Source organism: Nicotiana tabacum, chromosome 22 (assembly GCF_000715075.1).
Source record: "Nicotiana tabacum cultivar K326 chromosome 22, ASM71507v2, whole genome shotgun sequence".
NCBI classification, from domain to species: Eukaryota; Viridiplantae; Streptophyta; class Magnoliopsida; order Solanales; family Solanaceae; genus Nicotiana; species Nicotiana tabacum.
Window position 1 is genome coordinate 72,617,551 of NC_134101.1, and position 15,498 is coordinate 72,633,048.

Genomic DNA, 15,498 nt, shown 5'->3' on the forward strand with positions numbered 1-15,498 from the left:
CTGCTGCTATATACTTATCATCATTAATCTCCATATTGATATCCGTTTCTGTGATATTCTCTACCTATTGAAAATGGGAACTTAAGGTTTAAAACTTCTTAGCAGCATTCATGATTGATACCAATAATTTAAGACACCGGCGAACCAGAAATTTATACATTGGGATTCAAAAAATTCTAGGATGTTACAATTAGAATTTTAAACTTATGATCTAAAGCAATTTTGAACCCCCTTTACTATTATACTTTAATTTTACTGAAAGTAATCAAATATATATATATATATATATATAGATATAATTAAGGGACATTGCCAGGTGATGTGGCATGTCTTATTGATCAGAAATTACTTGTATCTTTTTCCACAACGTTTTGCCTTTTCCTATGAAAAAAGGCTATTTAAACGACACATACCCTTTAAACGACACTACATTCTACAAAGATTCATAACTGTATACCTATACCTATAAATTATAAAAACCTTTTCTCACCCTTCACATCCATTCTTACACACACACCCCAAACAAAACAAGCGTGATCAGATGCATAGAGAAGTGTTTTTTGGATCTCCGTCAGACCAGCATTTTCTTTCCATGTGCTTTTTCCCTTTATCTTCTCTTTGAAAGGTGCCCCTTAAAATTTAATTTTTGGATCTTTATTGCATACTTTTGTTGTTGTTGTCATTTTTTCTCTTCAACGCTAATTAAGCCATGTACAAGACTTTGTTAATGTCTTTTTTCATGCTTGAACTCCTTGAAAACTTTTTGGATAGACACGGTCAAATTCCTGTTAGGTAATGTTGTCCCTTTCATACCACATGTTGGAAACAAATGAAATTATATGCTATTATTGCTTGCGCGTATTATCGTTTCATGCAGAAGCGGGTTTGTGTTCAGGAACAATATAATGGAGGTAATATTTGCTGGCTTAATTTGCTTTGTTTGGAATCTATATTAGTACTTATTATTTTCTAAAGAATCACACACACACCCAAATACAACTCTTTTTGAGAGACTAAGTTTATAGAAAAGTGATCAGTATTTCCAAATGATGGGAATAATTATTTGCAAAAAGAAACATATACAGCAAATTAGGAGAAAATGAAAGAAGACATTTGTTTTCTGACTTGAGAGTAAAAAGACATCCGTTGTTACCAAAGGGGAAGAAGGTCATGAGGGAGAAAGAAGGTGTTCGTTTTGGGAGAAAGATCTAATGAAAAGGGTCCAAAATTGGTGCTACCATTATTTCTTTCTACTTCTTTTTCTAATTATTTCTTCTTATTTAATTTTCTTCTTTTTTATCATAAAAATAGCAGAAAATTATATGAATAGAAGAATTTAACTTTTATCGAAGGAAATATATATACACGGTCTTCTTGAAATTCTCTTGGATAGCCAGAAAAATTATTTATCTTCTTAATTTCTCAAATTATTGTTTTTTTCCTTATTATAAAGGGTCAATTCGTCTCTGAGTTCTTTTCATTTTGTACCTCTAATGTGTGTCCTCTTTTTTAATTTGCACCATATCCTACCTTTTTAATGATTTGCATCCTATCTTTTTGGTTCTTTTTCCCTCCCTTATTTGTTTTTAAAAGAATAGCTATTATTATTCTTTATTGTGTATAACAATGGAGAACTGAAAAGTGTGCATCACCTTTCAAGTGTTTTCCGCCTTCTCCTCTTCATCACCGTATTCTTCGTTTGAGCATTTGTTATTCACTTGATTTAGTTTATATGCAAGGACCAGGTGGAAGGAAGCAGAACATGCAGATAAACAGTTCAGTATGTAGTGCTCTGTCATTTATTCTAAAAGCACCAAATCAATACGGTCAAGCTACTTTGATACAGGAATTGATGCATTTTCTTGAATTCGATCCTCATGTCTTTGCTCATTTCAGATAGAGATAAAACGCATGGTGTGCGCGTCCATAAATTTTGTATTAGAAAATGACATTTGTTTTTATTATCATTTATCCATTTCGTAAACAATTTTTAGTAGTACATCTTATTTCGGAATTACACCAAATATATATGTTTTGACATGGAGGAAAGATTTGTGTACTCCAGTTTATTTTTTGTAGAGCCCTAGCAAATTTTGCAAAAAGAAATAACTTGATGCAAATTGATTATCGGTCTTTTGCTGATCTTGAAGTCACAATTTTCTCATATTCTTTTTGTTAAAGAATTTTATATATGGCACCACTAAGACAACTATCAAAGAATATTTAATTAAATTTTAATTTTTTTTAGTACCGCGCAAAGCGCGGATATATATACTAGTTTACATATAATCCAAAAAGATGGTGTTTACTTTATTTGCATAGTGAAACTTTTTGACAAAGGGGATTTAGTTGAACCCCTTGCTATGCTTAGTTGACCTATCACCGGCATCTCACTAAGGTTGGATATTAGAGAAAAAGCCACCTAAATTAAAGTTTTAATTTGAACTTTCATCTCCTATTATTTTCACTTACTTCTTCATTAACTATTAAGTCGCACACTTTAATACCAAAATACAGACAATTTCATCTTCTTTTTCTCTTAAATTTTTCAACCAAATGCATGCTTATTTCAGTATAAGTGGACATTGTAGATGCAAACTAGAGGAGCTGCAAAAGCATATTCAGCTTGCCAAATGCCAAGCATAGCACGTTTATACCAAATAAAAATTTGTGCCGGTAAGAATAAACCCTATTTGGTAAGCTCCAGTTTATACGTTGTTGGAGATGGAAAGGTAATTATGGAAGAACAATGCAAAATGATGTAAGAGTGAATTCCTTCCTTGTTTGGTTTGCAAGAAATGGAAAGTTTCTACATATTATCCTTTCTAATAAAGTCCCACAAAGATAGAGCAATTCTTCTTCTTGCAGTTTCTCTTTCTTTTCTTTTTTTGTTGTGTGAATACTCAAATCAATGTTAGCAATTGATAATTTCACATTCAACCATATATATCCACAGAATTTTTGTTAAGGGGTGTCAAAATATATAAAAGTAAACATACCAGAAAATTAAGGGGAGTCAATACATAGTATATATACATATAATTTATTTTTTTACCTAGCTACACAGTATATTTTCCCTGCGAAGGGGTGTGCCACCTATAAGGTGGCTCTGCCACTGTATATCCGTCTGTCAAGGGAATAAGAACGCGGATTGTATAAACCTCACTGTGTATGGGTAAAGTCGAGGCTAATGTTACCCTGATTTCTCGGTAAAGAAACGAGAGGGAAGCATGATCTTATACAACCTCGAATAAAGCCGAAGGGTTCCTCGTTTCTGAGCCCGGGGAGGATGAACTGTGCATCCGGGATCAGACGCAGCTGAACATCGGGTCCGGGCAGAGTAAAGGTTCGAGACTAAGGAAAAAGAGGAACGGTTAAGCACGATTAGCGGAGAGCCATAATATCCGCCCTCAACCAGGAATTACGGTGCAAATCCCGCCCAATATCAATTGCAGATCAACATTTACAGAAAAAAAAAGATTTTTACCTTATTTAGACTTATATTAGGATTGAAACTCCCCTACTATATAAAGGGGAGAACTTTTTCCATTTTAAATCATTATTGGCACGCATATCAAAGAAATAAAGTTTATTTTTGTCTTCTAGTTGTTGTTCAAAGTGTTCTTTAGTTCCTCTTTTCTTTAGTTACAACCGAGCATATCTCGAGGACTCGATCGGAACCAGTTTCAGTGTTCAATTCAAAGCCAGACTTAATTGTTCCATCGCGTTTGGTTTGATCGTTTTATCTCTTTTTAATTTAATTATTTGTTGTTCTTAGATCACTCATGTTAAATTAAATCATGTATCATTTAAACCGTGAACAAATTTAATTATTACTCATTTTAAGGGTAAACAGTTTAGCGCCCACCATGGGGCAAAGGATAATAGTGGTGATTTAATACGAATCTCCATAACACACCCTATTTTACACTTGCTCTTTAAAGTTTGATTTCAGGTTAATCTAAGAATGTTAAATTCTCACTCTACTCACTTGAACGTTGACGCCGAGTCAGACCACCATGGTGAAAACAATAACGTAGTACCCAGCAATGACGTACCCCTAATTGATCCCAATGGTGTCCCAATCGCTGACCTGGTCAACGCTAACTCACAGGTTGCCATCAACATCAACCTACCAACTAATCCCTAAAAACAACATTCGCGAGGCACCCCCGCCATTGGCTCGAGAAGCACCCGAAGGGGAAGGTGATGCAGTAAGCATGCGAAATGTTGCAAGCTCAGCAAGCGGCAATAGCGCAGTTGCAGACCCAAAGTCATGTCTCTAACAGGACCGAGCCCGAACGGGTCAGAGAAAACACTTGAAGGGATGAACAAATTACCGTGAAACCGGATGAATTCGGGCCCGTGAAAACTTTCGAGGTGATGAAAATGCTTGAAGCACTAACAAAGCGGGTGGAGTCTAGTGAGAAAAGATAAAGGCAAATGACAAGAAGGTGGAAACTTACAATTCCAGGGTCGATCAGATCCCGAGAGCGCCTCCAATATTGAAGGGGCCGGATTCCAAAAAATTCATTCAAAAGCCTTTCACACCGAGTGCGGTGCCGAAGCCAATCCCGAAGAGATTCCGAATGCCCGATATTCCCAAGTATAATGGGACACAAATTCAAACGAGCATGTAACCTCCTATACGTGTAAAATCAAGGGGAATGACCTGGAAGACGACGAGATCAAATCGGTGCGATTGAAGAAATTTAGGGAAACCTTGTCAAAAGGAGCGATGATATGGTATCACAATTTGCCTCCAAATTCTATTGATTCGTTTGCTATGCTTGCAGATGCTTTCGTAAAAGCCCATGACGCCGCCATTAAGGTCGAGACGAGGAAATCAGACCTTTTTAAAGTCAAGCAGAGAGATAACGAGATGCTTAGGAAATTTGTGTCGAGGTTCCAGATGGAGCGAATGGACCTGCCCTGGTCATAGATGATTGGGCCATTCAGGCATTCACTTAAGGGTACAACCCTCGAAGTTCCGTTACTTCTCAACAATTGAAGCAAAACTTGGTGGAGTACCCGACGGTTACTTGGGCCGACGTCCATAATAGGTATCGGTCAAAGATCAGAGTCGATGACGACTAACTTGGGGCACTTCAGGGTCTGTTTACCCCAACAAAGCGAATGATAGATCTAAGAGGATTATGGACCAAGAGCCAGGGCCAGTCCAGGATCGGTACCAGCCGTACGGCTCGGACAGAAGGGGAAAAGGATCCGGCCATCACCTAACCAGGAACGACAAAAGAAATGATCAAGGACCGAGCAACCGGGGTCTAATGAGTAAAAACGGTTTTGACAGATCGCTCGGGGGTAGGGAAGCACCGAGATTATCGGAGTACAATTTCAATGTGGATACTGCAAGTATAGTATCGGCCATGGTCGCATCAAAGAGACCAAGTGGCCTAGACCACTTTAGTCTGATCCCACACAGAGGGATCACAACTTGGTGTATAAGTACCATGGTACTCACGTTCATAGGACTGAAGATTGTCGACACCTAAGGGAAGAAGTGGCTTGACTATTCAACAACGGACATCTTCAGGAATTCCTAAGTGAACGGGCCAAAGCTCATTTCAAAAACAGGGACGCCAACAAACAGATTGAACAAGAGGAGCCCCAACACATTATCAACATGATCATTGGGGGAGTGGATGTCCCACAAGGGCCAATGATAAAACGCACCAAAGTTTTTATCATAAGGGAAAAGCGCACTCGGGATTACGTCCCGAAAGGGGCCATCTCGTTCAGCGACGAGGATGTCGAGGGCATCATACAGCCTCATAATAATGCACTAGTAATATCCATACTTATTAATAAATCTCGAGTTAAACGTGTATTAATTGATCCAGCTAGCTCAACCAACATCATCCGATGGAAGGTCGTAAAGCAACTGGGCTTATAGGACCAAATCATATTGGGGGTCCGGGTGTTGAATGGATTCAACATGGCATGTGAGACGACGAAGGAAGAATCGCCCTACAATTGAACTCTATCGGGACCATTGATAAGTGTGAATTTTGACCACTTATTAGAACCTTTTTACTTTAGTTTTAGTCCGAAAGTGTTGATTTATATTCCCAAAACTAATGAAAGTGTGCAAATTGCAGGAACGTTAGATATTTTGACTCAAATGAAGAAATCTAACTCAAAAAGGATTGTTCCAGCTCAGAAGGCATGAAGGGAAGCAACAAACCAAAAGTGTGGTCCGCAGAAGAAAGCGTGGACCGTAGAATTCTCTTTGCAGACGTAGATCTGGTGTTGAAGATCAGAAGTTAATTGAAGAGAAGTATGGACCGCACACAATTTGTGCGGCCGCAGAACATGGTCGCAGTGACAAGAATTCAAAAAGTTCAGAGAGTGTGCAAAATGACTAAGACTGAAGCCTTGCCAGAAGTGCAGACCACACATGGAATTGTGCGGCCGTAGAAGCTGAAGTGCAGCCGCAGGTCAAATTGTGCGGCTGCCGAATCCGTCAACCTGCAGACTCGAGCAAATTGAAGCCCGCACATAAAATTGTGCGGCCGTAGAACCTCCCGAAGGGTATTTTTGTTAGCGAATTTTGGGCCACTATAAATAGACGGGAATCACTTTTTAGGTCATGTTTTGTAGTATTTTGAGTTGTAGCCGTAGTAGTTTACCACTTTGGGTAATTTGTGACCAATTTGGGTTAAAAAAATAGTTTATCATTTTAGTTTTATATTATGGATTTAATTAGTGTTTCTTCTTTATTTTTTTCAATTTCTACTAGGAGTAGCTAGACATTTACTAGGGTTGTGACCCAACCCTAGTGTGTAAACCTTATGGGTAATTAATCTAATACTTGTTTATGATTGGGTGTTTGTTATTTAGCCTTTTTCATGCTTTAATCTTAGAATAAATAGTTACAAATACTGATTTATGCCTTTTTAACTTGGTCTTTACTTGAGAAAGAGAGACTTAGTTTAGGAAGACTTGGCTAACAAGAAATCGGGCTAGTTAAGCTTTTGCTTAGCCTAATTAAAGGGTTTGAACTAGAGATAGGGAAAACCCAACTTGAGCTCATATCAACTATTTGGTTTGATACCCATTTGGGCTTGAGAAAGCCAAATTAGGCAAATCACTCTATGACCGAGAGGTATTGAGTGTGTAATTTAGAGTTGAAAGTTATAATACACCCCAATCACTAAAACAAGTGTTAACGTAATTAACTCATTAGGCTAACACCTAGGCGAAGGTTACATCCATAGGCCTTTTACCTATTTGAAAACAACCAAATACAATTAATCACTTTCTAGTTTCATTTCTCTAGTTAATCATTGCTAGTATAGTTTATTGAAGTAATTTGCAAAACCAACTTGTTTGGAAGTATATTTAAGCTATTTCTTCTACACGCATCAAGTGTACACTATAACACCCATTCTTAGCTCCCTAAGAAAATCGACCATGACTCATAGTTGGCTACTATTCTTCCAACGACCTCTTCCACTCATTGTTGAGTGAGGATTGGGAGTGGATCTACCACCCAGGAAACAAAGTTCTACGTGATCGAGGGGGATATGAGATACAACGCCTTGTTCGGAAGGCCATGGGTTCACAGCATGAAGGCAGTGCCTTCAACCTTACATCAGGCATTGAAATTTCCCACTCTGGGAGGAGTCAAAACAGTCTACGGGGAACAACCAGCCGCAAATAAGATATTCGTTGTCGATGAAGTGACCTTGGTGCCCATAGTCTCGAAATAAAAAAATAGAGGACTAGTCGAAGTAAAGGAAACCAAATAGCAATCAACTATCCCGACCTCGATCGAGAAGGAAAAAAAGGAGGAACACACGATAAATGATGAGGATGATTACGGTGCCCCGAGATCTTTTATAGCACCCGATGACATTGATACCACTAAATCAACAATCGAGGAATAGAAGTAGGTTATATTGATTGAGCACCTACGGGATCGAAAGGAATACCTGGGCACATGGTTAACTCCCGAGCTTAGGAAAAAACCTATTGATTTTCTTAAAGCTAATACCGATTGTTTTGTCTGGTCCCACTTAGATATGACAGGGATCCCACCGGAGGTGACAACTCACAAATTGAGCATGGATCCAAAATTCCACCCGATCAAACAAAACAGAAGGCCGCAGTCCGAGATCAAACACATATTCATCAAAGACGAGGTATCTAAACTTTTGAAAATAGGTTCCATCTAGGAAGTTAAGTACCCAGATTGGTTAGCTAACGTAATAGCAATACCTAAAAAAAGAAACAAACTTAGAATGTGTGTAGATTATAAGGACCTAAACAAGGCGTGTCTCAAGGATTCATTCCCTTTTCCTAACATTGATGGAATGATCGATGCGACGGCCGAACACGAGATACTAAGTTTTCTCGACGCCTATTCAGGGTACAACCAAATTTAGATGGACCGGGGCGATCAAGAAAAGACTTCTGTCATAACAAAATTTGGCACCTACTGTTATAACGTTATGCCGTTTGGGCTAAAGAATGCTGATGCCACGTATCAACGCCTAGTTAACCAGATGTTTGAAGAATAAATAGGGAAATCAATGGAGGTTTATATTGACGATATGTTGGTTAAGTCCCTGCGAGCAGAGGACCATTTGAAGTATTTGCAGAAAACCTTCGACATATTGAGGAAATACAACATGAAGCTAAACCCAGAGAAGTGTGCTTTCGGGGTCAGCTCGGGCAAGTTCCTCGGGTTCATGGTATCCAACCGGAGAATAGAGATCAACCCGTACAAGATAAAAGCTATAGAAGATATCACTGTAGTTGACAACATGAAGGCAGTACAAAGACTGACCGGGCGGATAGCCGCATTAGGTCAGTTTATTTTGAGGTCATTAGACAAGAGCCACCGGTTTTTCTCATTACTAAAAAAGAAGAAGAACTTCTCTTAGACCTCGGAGTGCCAACGAGCTTTGGAAGAACTCAAACGGTACCTATCGAGCCTTTCCTTGTTGCACACTCTGAAGACAAACGAATAATTGTACCTCTACTTGGCAGTTTTTGAGGTAGCGGTAAGTGGTGTCCTGGTCCAGGAAGAAGAAGGTACGCAATTTTCTATTTATTACATTAGTAGAACCCTAGTTAATGCCGAAACAAGGTATCCACACTTAGAAAAATTAGAGCTCGCCTTATTGAGTGCATCTAGGAAATTAAAACTGTACTTTCAGTGTCACTCCATATGTGTCGTGACCTCTTACCCGCTGAGGAATGTTATACACAAACCCGAGCTCTCGGGATGGCTGGCCAAATGGGCCGTAGAGATTAGCGTGTACGATATCGAGTACAAATTCCAGACCGCCATAAAATCTCAGATTTTGGCGTACTTCGTGGCCGACTTTATGCCGGCCTTGATCCCCAAGGTTGAGAAGCAATTACTGTTTGCCTCGGGGACTAGCTCGGAGATCTGGACCCTATTCACGGACAGTGCCTCCAACGCAAAGGGGTTCGGGTTGGGCATCGTATTAAAACCACCTATGGGTAACGTAATAAGGCAGTATATTAAAACTGTAAAATTGACTAATAACGAAGCCGAATATGAGGCAATGATTGCAGGTCTGGAACTAGCTAAGAGCCTAGGGGCCGAGGTGATCGAGGCCAAATGTGACTCCATCCTCATCGTCAACCAAGTCAACATGACGTATGAAGTAAAAGAGGAACGGATGTGGAGATACTTGGATAAGTTGCAGGTGACGTTACACCAATTCAAAGAATGGACTCTACATCATGTACCTCGCGATCAAAATAACGAGGTCGATGCATTGGCCAATTTAGGGTCGTTAGTCGACTCCGACGAATTCGACTCTGGAGCAGTAGTTCAATTGATGAACTCGGTGGTAGAAGAAGGACACGCCGAGGTGAATTCGACAAGCTTGACTTGGGACTGGAGAAACAAGTACATAGACTACCTTCAGAAAGGGAAATTATCGTCAGATCCCAATGAATCGAGGGCCCTACGTACTAAAGTTGACAGGTTCAGCTTGGTCGAGGGAAAATTATACAGAAGGTCATTTTTCAGGCCACTAGCTAGGTGCTTGGGTCCGGGGGAGACCGACTACGCAATGAGGGAAGTACACGAGGGTACTTGCGGAAACCATTCAGGAGCAAAATCCTTGGTTCGAAAATTGATCAGAACCGGTTATTACTGGAACGAGATGGAGAAGGATGTGAAAGACTTTATTCAAAAATGTAAGGAATGCAGAGGCATGCCCCGATGATTTATCAACCGGGGGAAATGCTTCACTCGGTCTTATCGCCATGGCCATTTATGAAATAAGGGATGGACATCGTCGGTCCCTTACCATGGGCACCGAGTAAAGCCCAATACATATTGTTCATGACCTATTACTTCTCTAAGTAGGTAGAAGCACAGGCGTTCGAGAAGGTTTGGGAGAAAGAGGTCATCGACTTCATCTAAAATCATATAATAAGCCAATTTGGGATACCGGCCGAGATCACTTGTGACAACGGAAAGCAGTTCATCGGCGGTAAGGTAAGTAAGTTTCTTGAAGACCACAAAATTTAAAAAATCTTGTCAACACCCTACCACCCTAGTGGGAACATTCAAGCAGAGTCAACAAACAAAACTATACTCCAAAACTTGAAGAAGAGATTGACTGATTCAAAGGGAAAGTGGAAAGAAATTTTGCCCGAGGTCTTATGGGCATACCGAATGACTTTGAAGTCAAGCACCGGTGCAACCCCGTTCTCTTTAGTCTACGGCGCGGAAGCTCTGATCCCAATCGAAGTAAGAGAACTGAGCCTAAGTTTCGAGTACGCTATCGAGACGTCAAATGAAGAGGCCATGGCCAAAACCTTGGACTTATCAGACGAGAGGCGAGAAGCCGCCCTGGTCCGGTTAGCGTCCTAAAAGCAGTGAATGAGGAGATACTACAACCGAAGGGCTAACCTTCGACACTTCCAAGTCGGGGACTTGGTATTATGGAAAGTTACGCTACACACTAAGAACCCAAATGACGGAAAACTAGGCCCGGATTGAGAAGGTCCGTACAGAGTTGCCGGTATAACAGAGAAAGGCTCATATAAGCTCGAGTCAGGGAACAGTGTACAACTACCGAACAACTGGAATGTGTCACACTTAAAGCGGTACTACTTCTAAAGTACACAATTTCCTTTGAAGTTTGTTATGCTTTGGACTAACCTATGCAGGTATTCGGTCGAGGTTAAATCTGACGATTAGGTCAGAAAGCACGTGTTACACTCTTTTTCCTTGGACCTGTTTTTCCCAAAGTGGATTTTACAACAAAGTTTTTAATGAGGCAACAGTAAAACATGCTACCCTAGTTTTGAAGACCGGCCCGAGACTTGGATTGCTGATCACCCGTACAGAATCGATAGTATTCGAGCCTTCACGAGCTTAGTATCGAATACTGGGGGAGCCATTACGCCCTAAGTCAGGATCCTTAGAAGGCATTTTTTATTTGATGTTAAAAGCCAAGGCTTGAATATTAGAAATATTTATAAGGGTCAAACGGTCAACGAATCGTGCCTGTGTAGCTCATTCTCACCATGGCAGAAAGCTTTTGTGCCTTCCATCATGTACTCTATATGCAAAGTAATAAAAGAAATTTGCCCTCTATATTTCATCACTTCACATTTGCACCAGCGATATTATTGTTAAGTTACTTAGAATCAACAATGGGTTCAAAATCCTAGAGCCTACGGGCCTGCCCGAGTCGGGGATTGATGTCCGATAATAAGATCGGACAACTCAAGCTATCGAATCTTGAAGGCATCGACCCTATTAGGCAGGGCCCGAACATGAAAGGCTACGGCCAATTTAAAATGACTCGGAGACGTCCAAGTCCGTACGTAGAAAGTAAGGTCCTTAAACATGGTTAAAACCTATGAAAAGATACTACCCGGCTATAAAAAAAAGCATCATCGTGTCCGGCTGAAACATTCAAGTATTTTTAAGACTTTTATTTTTTATCAGATATTCCGAAGCCAAAGCAACTCGGGGTTATTACTTAAACCAGGCCTCATTCGGGGTCTGGGAAACGAACACTCTAAATTATGTCCAATTCTATACTAAGGCATTAATGACATATTTCAAACAAAGAGTTGTAAGCGGATGCCGAAAAAGTAAAGGACATAGTATAGCTGAAGGAAATATTTTTATATGTGTCAAAAATATTTATAGAGGCACTGTAAATCGACCCCAAAATTAAAAATGTAAAAAAGAAAAAATAAACTAAGGCTTTTCCCCCTAGTCTTCACCAGAACCCGATTCACTACCTGAACCCTCGGGCTCGTATATCTCCTTGGTCTCAGCCTCTTTGCCAATTCGATCTCAGCCAATAGATCGAACCCCCGGGTGTGAATCTCCTTGAGGGTCTCCCTCCGGGATAACTAGTTTATATACTCGGACTTTGTTATTAAACGGGACTCGGCTATCTCTACTTCATTCTTGTATTGGGCCAGTATATCCTGTACCTCGGAGGACTCGTTCGAAGCTGCATCTAACTTGGACTTCAACGCGGTGTACTCTCGGCTGAGGGCATCCTGTTCCGAGACAGCCGAGTCCAGTTGTGCTCAGAGCTCATCATTCAGCTGAGACCACTTATAGGCTTTATCCTTCATCACCCTGAGCTAGCCTTTGGCCGAGGCCAAATCCTCTTTAGTAGCCTCCTTTTTCGAGGACAGAAGATCCATCTTGCTCATCAGCTCCTCGGCCGAGTCTTTGACCTGGTTCATCTCGGTCCGGAGTTGGTTAATTAGGTCTATCTTCTCTTGGACCTGCGAGGTTGCGGCATTAGCATCTGCACTTAGCCTCTCGTTATTAATCTCAAATTCCCTTACCTTTTCGACCGGAATGACATGCTCCCATTTCACTGACGAGGCCTCCTTTTGAGATTTTTCCAGCCCAGCTTGGAGGATGGGGAGGTCCTTGAGGGCTTCATCTCTTTGTTCGCTAAGTTCTTTGTACATGTCCTTCTACCGGACCTGTTCCTTGAGCTCGAACTCGAGCTGGCTCACCTCCAACTGAGACAGATGGAAGCTCTCGTGATGAATCACTGAGGCCTGAGAAACAAAAATTATGAGATCATAAGAATATGCTAAGGTTAAATGAACACTTCAAGGGATACAAAGAAAGAAAATCATACCCTATTCAGTGCCTATTGTGCCTCTTCGGCCACCAAGAAGAAAAGGTAGCTGGCAACACCTAGGTATCCACCGGAATCGTAAACATGACCGTTCTTTTGCGGTCGAGATCCACGCTCGGGGCGAGGAACTTCTTCACCAACTCTGGGAATAAGCTCGGTCCACCTGACTCCGACAGCACATCCTTTTTCGGGATCTCCACCGATGTCCATGCCTTCGAAGAACAGGTTGAGGGCCTCATCTATGACCCTTGATGTCTCGGTTGGTTTTTCTTTGATGGCCTGAGCCTCGTCAAATAGAGACTCCGTGTGAGACGGCGACTCCAGGATGTCAATGACACCGATGACTTCTCTCGGAGTGGGAGTAGCTTCTCGAGAGGCCGTAGCCTATGGCTTTCATTTGGGCTCTCGAGCCAAAGAGGGTTCAGCCTCCTGATCACTTCCCTATGATGTTGCCCGCTCTTCTGCATCAATGGCAGACCCATGGGTGACGAACTCCAAGTCGTCATCTTTAGGGTAGTCCCTGAGCCGGTAAAGGGATTCGGGGTTCGGTACCCTGGCCCGGGTGCTCTTCTTGTTGCTCTTTCGGACCCTGGCCGTGACCCTCCTCTTCTTGGCCTCGGCGTCCAGGGAACCGGAAGACCCCCTATTTTTTCGCTTTTTCTCCTCCTTCTTCATAGCGGCCTCTGTGGCAGGCTATCCCGAAGCAGAGGGTTTAGCAGGTGAAAATGAAGCCTCATCCTCGTCAACTGCCCGAAGCTCAGTGGTCTTGGGAAAACCTGTGGAAGGAAGAAAGGGACTAAGTAAAGGTGACAGTTGAATAGAAAAAGGAAACTTAATCAGGGGGAGAATACTCACCATGAGAACGGGCCTCCCACTTGCCCTTTGAGAGTTTGCGCCATTCGCGCTCGAAGTACGATAACTGTTTGCAGATTCCATCGACCAACTCTTTGAAGCGGGGAACTGTGTTGGGGACTCGGGCAACCGCTGCACAACGGTAGAACTAAACGATGAGAAAGAAGAACAAAACCCAAAAAGTATTATAAATACTCAAGAGGAAAGGAACTTGTGTGTTAGGTTCCATTTTTCAGGGAACGGCAGGAACTCGGGGAGAATGAGATCCTCGGTCTTCACCCGAACGAATCTCGCCAGCCAGCCCCGATCGCTGTTTTCACCGATGCTCGAGAATGGAGCTTTTTTTGCCCGACGGATGAGCTTGATTAATCCCCCTCAGAAGATTCAGGGACTGTAGAGGCGAAGAAGATGGTCGATAGTAAATCGAGGTTCCTCCGTGTTATTGAGGAAGTGACGAGAAGGATCACGATCCTCCAAAAGGAAGGGTGAATCTATCCAAGGCAGACCTCGTACCTTTTGCAAAAGTCGAGGACTATTGTATCCACTGGGCCAAACGTGAAGAGGTATGCATAAACACTTAGATACCCCTCCACATGTGTGGTGATGTCCTCATCAGGGCCAGGGACGACCAGTTCCTTGCCTTCCCACTTGCAGTCCTCCCAAACTGTGGGGAGCGTGTCCTCAATGATGAAGCATATATACCTCCACACCTCCTCCCCTCGATCCCCTTGCTTGGAGGCTTTTTCGACCTTAAATTCATTTTTTATAGACCAGCCTCCGGGGATGAAATTCTTTAGAAAAAAGAGGTCCCGGGGCCACTTCAAGTGCGACTAGCTCGACATTCGTGGCTGGGTTAGAAGTTGAAGGGGCAGTCTGTTGGGGCACATATTTCGAAGTTTTCTCCATCGAATTCTAGGAATATGAATGTATGAAGGCGGGTATGAAGGCAGGTATGAAGGTTTGAAGATGAGAATGAAGGTTTGAAGGTCAAACTTGAAGATTCAAGGATAAAGTATGAAGATTTGAAGATGTGAAGAACAATGTATGAAGATTTGAAGGGATTAAGAGCAAGTAAAAAGTTCGGGGGTAAATTAAGAAGTTTTGAAATCGAAAAGTAAAAAAGTGAAAAAAGAAGCGAAACTTTTATAGGAGAGAGGTAATCAATGCGTGACGTTTCGCATTCGAGGACGGTCAACCGGCGGCTAACACGTATTCGAAGTCAGAACGACATGACTGATGGAATGTTTCACTGACTTATCGACCCGATTGCAGCGTACGAAGAAAGGAGCTAGGGTCAATTAATCACTTCTCGTCGCTTCGATAAATCTGCTCTCCGAAAAGTGAGGGGACTATTTGTGTACGGGTAAACTCGGGGTTAATATTACCCCTGATTTCCTGGTAAAAAAATGAGAGTGAAGCATGATCTGACGCAACCTTGAGTAAAGCCGAAGGGTTCCTCGTTTATGAGCCCGGGGAGGATGAACTGTGCATCCGGGATCGGACA

At 41.7% G+C, this 15,498-nt stretch overlaps 1 long non-coding RNA gene across 1 annotated transcript; it reads left to right on the plus strand.

Annotated features, from left to right (window-relative positions):
- Positions 1–421: 421 nt before the first annotated feature.
- LOC142176625 (uncharacterized) lies at positions 422–2,040 on the plus strand. The gene is made up of 2 exons (XR_012705323.1): positions 422–625; positions 1,746–2,040. It is a non-coding gene; the product is annotated as an uncharacterized LOC142176625 (long non-coding RNA).
- The last annotated feature ends 13,458 nt before the right edge of the window (positions 2,041–15,498 follow it).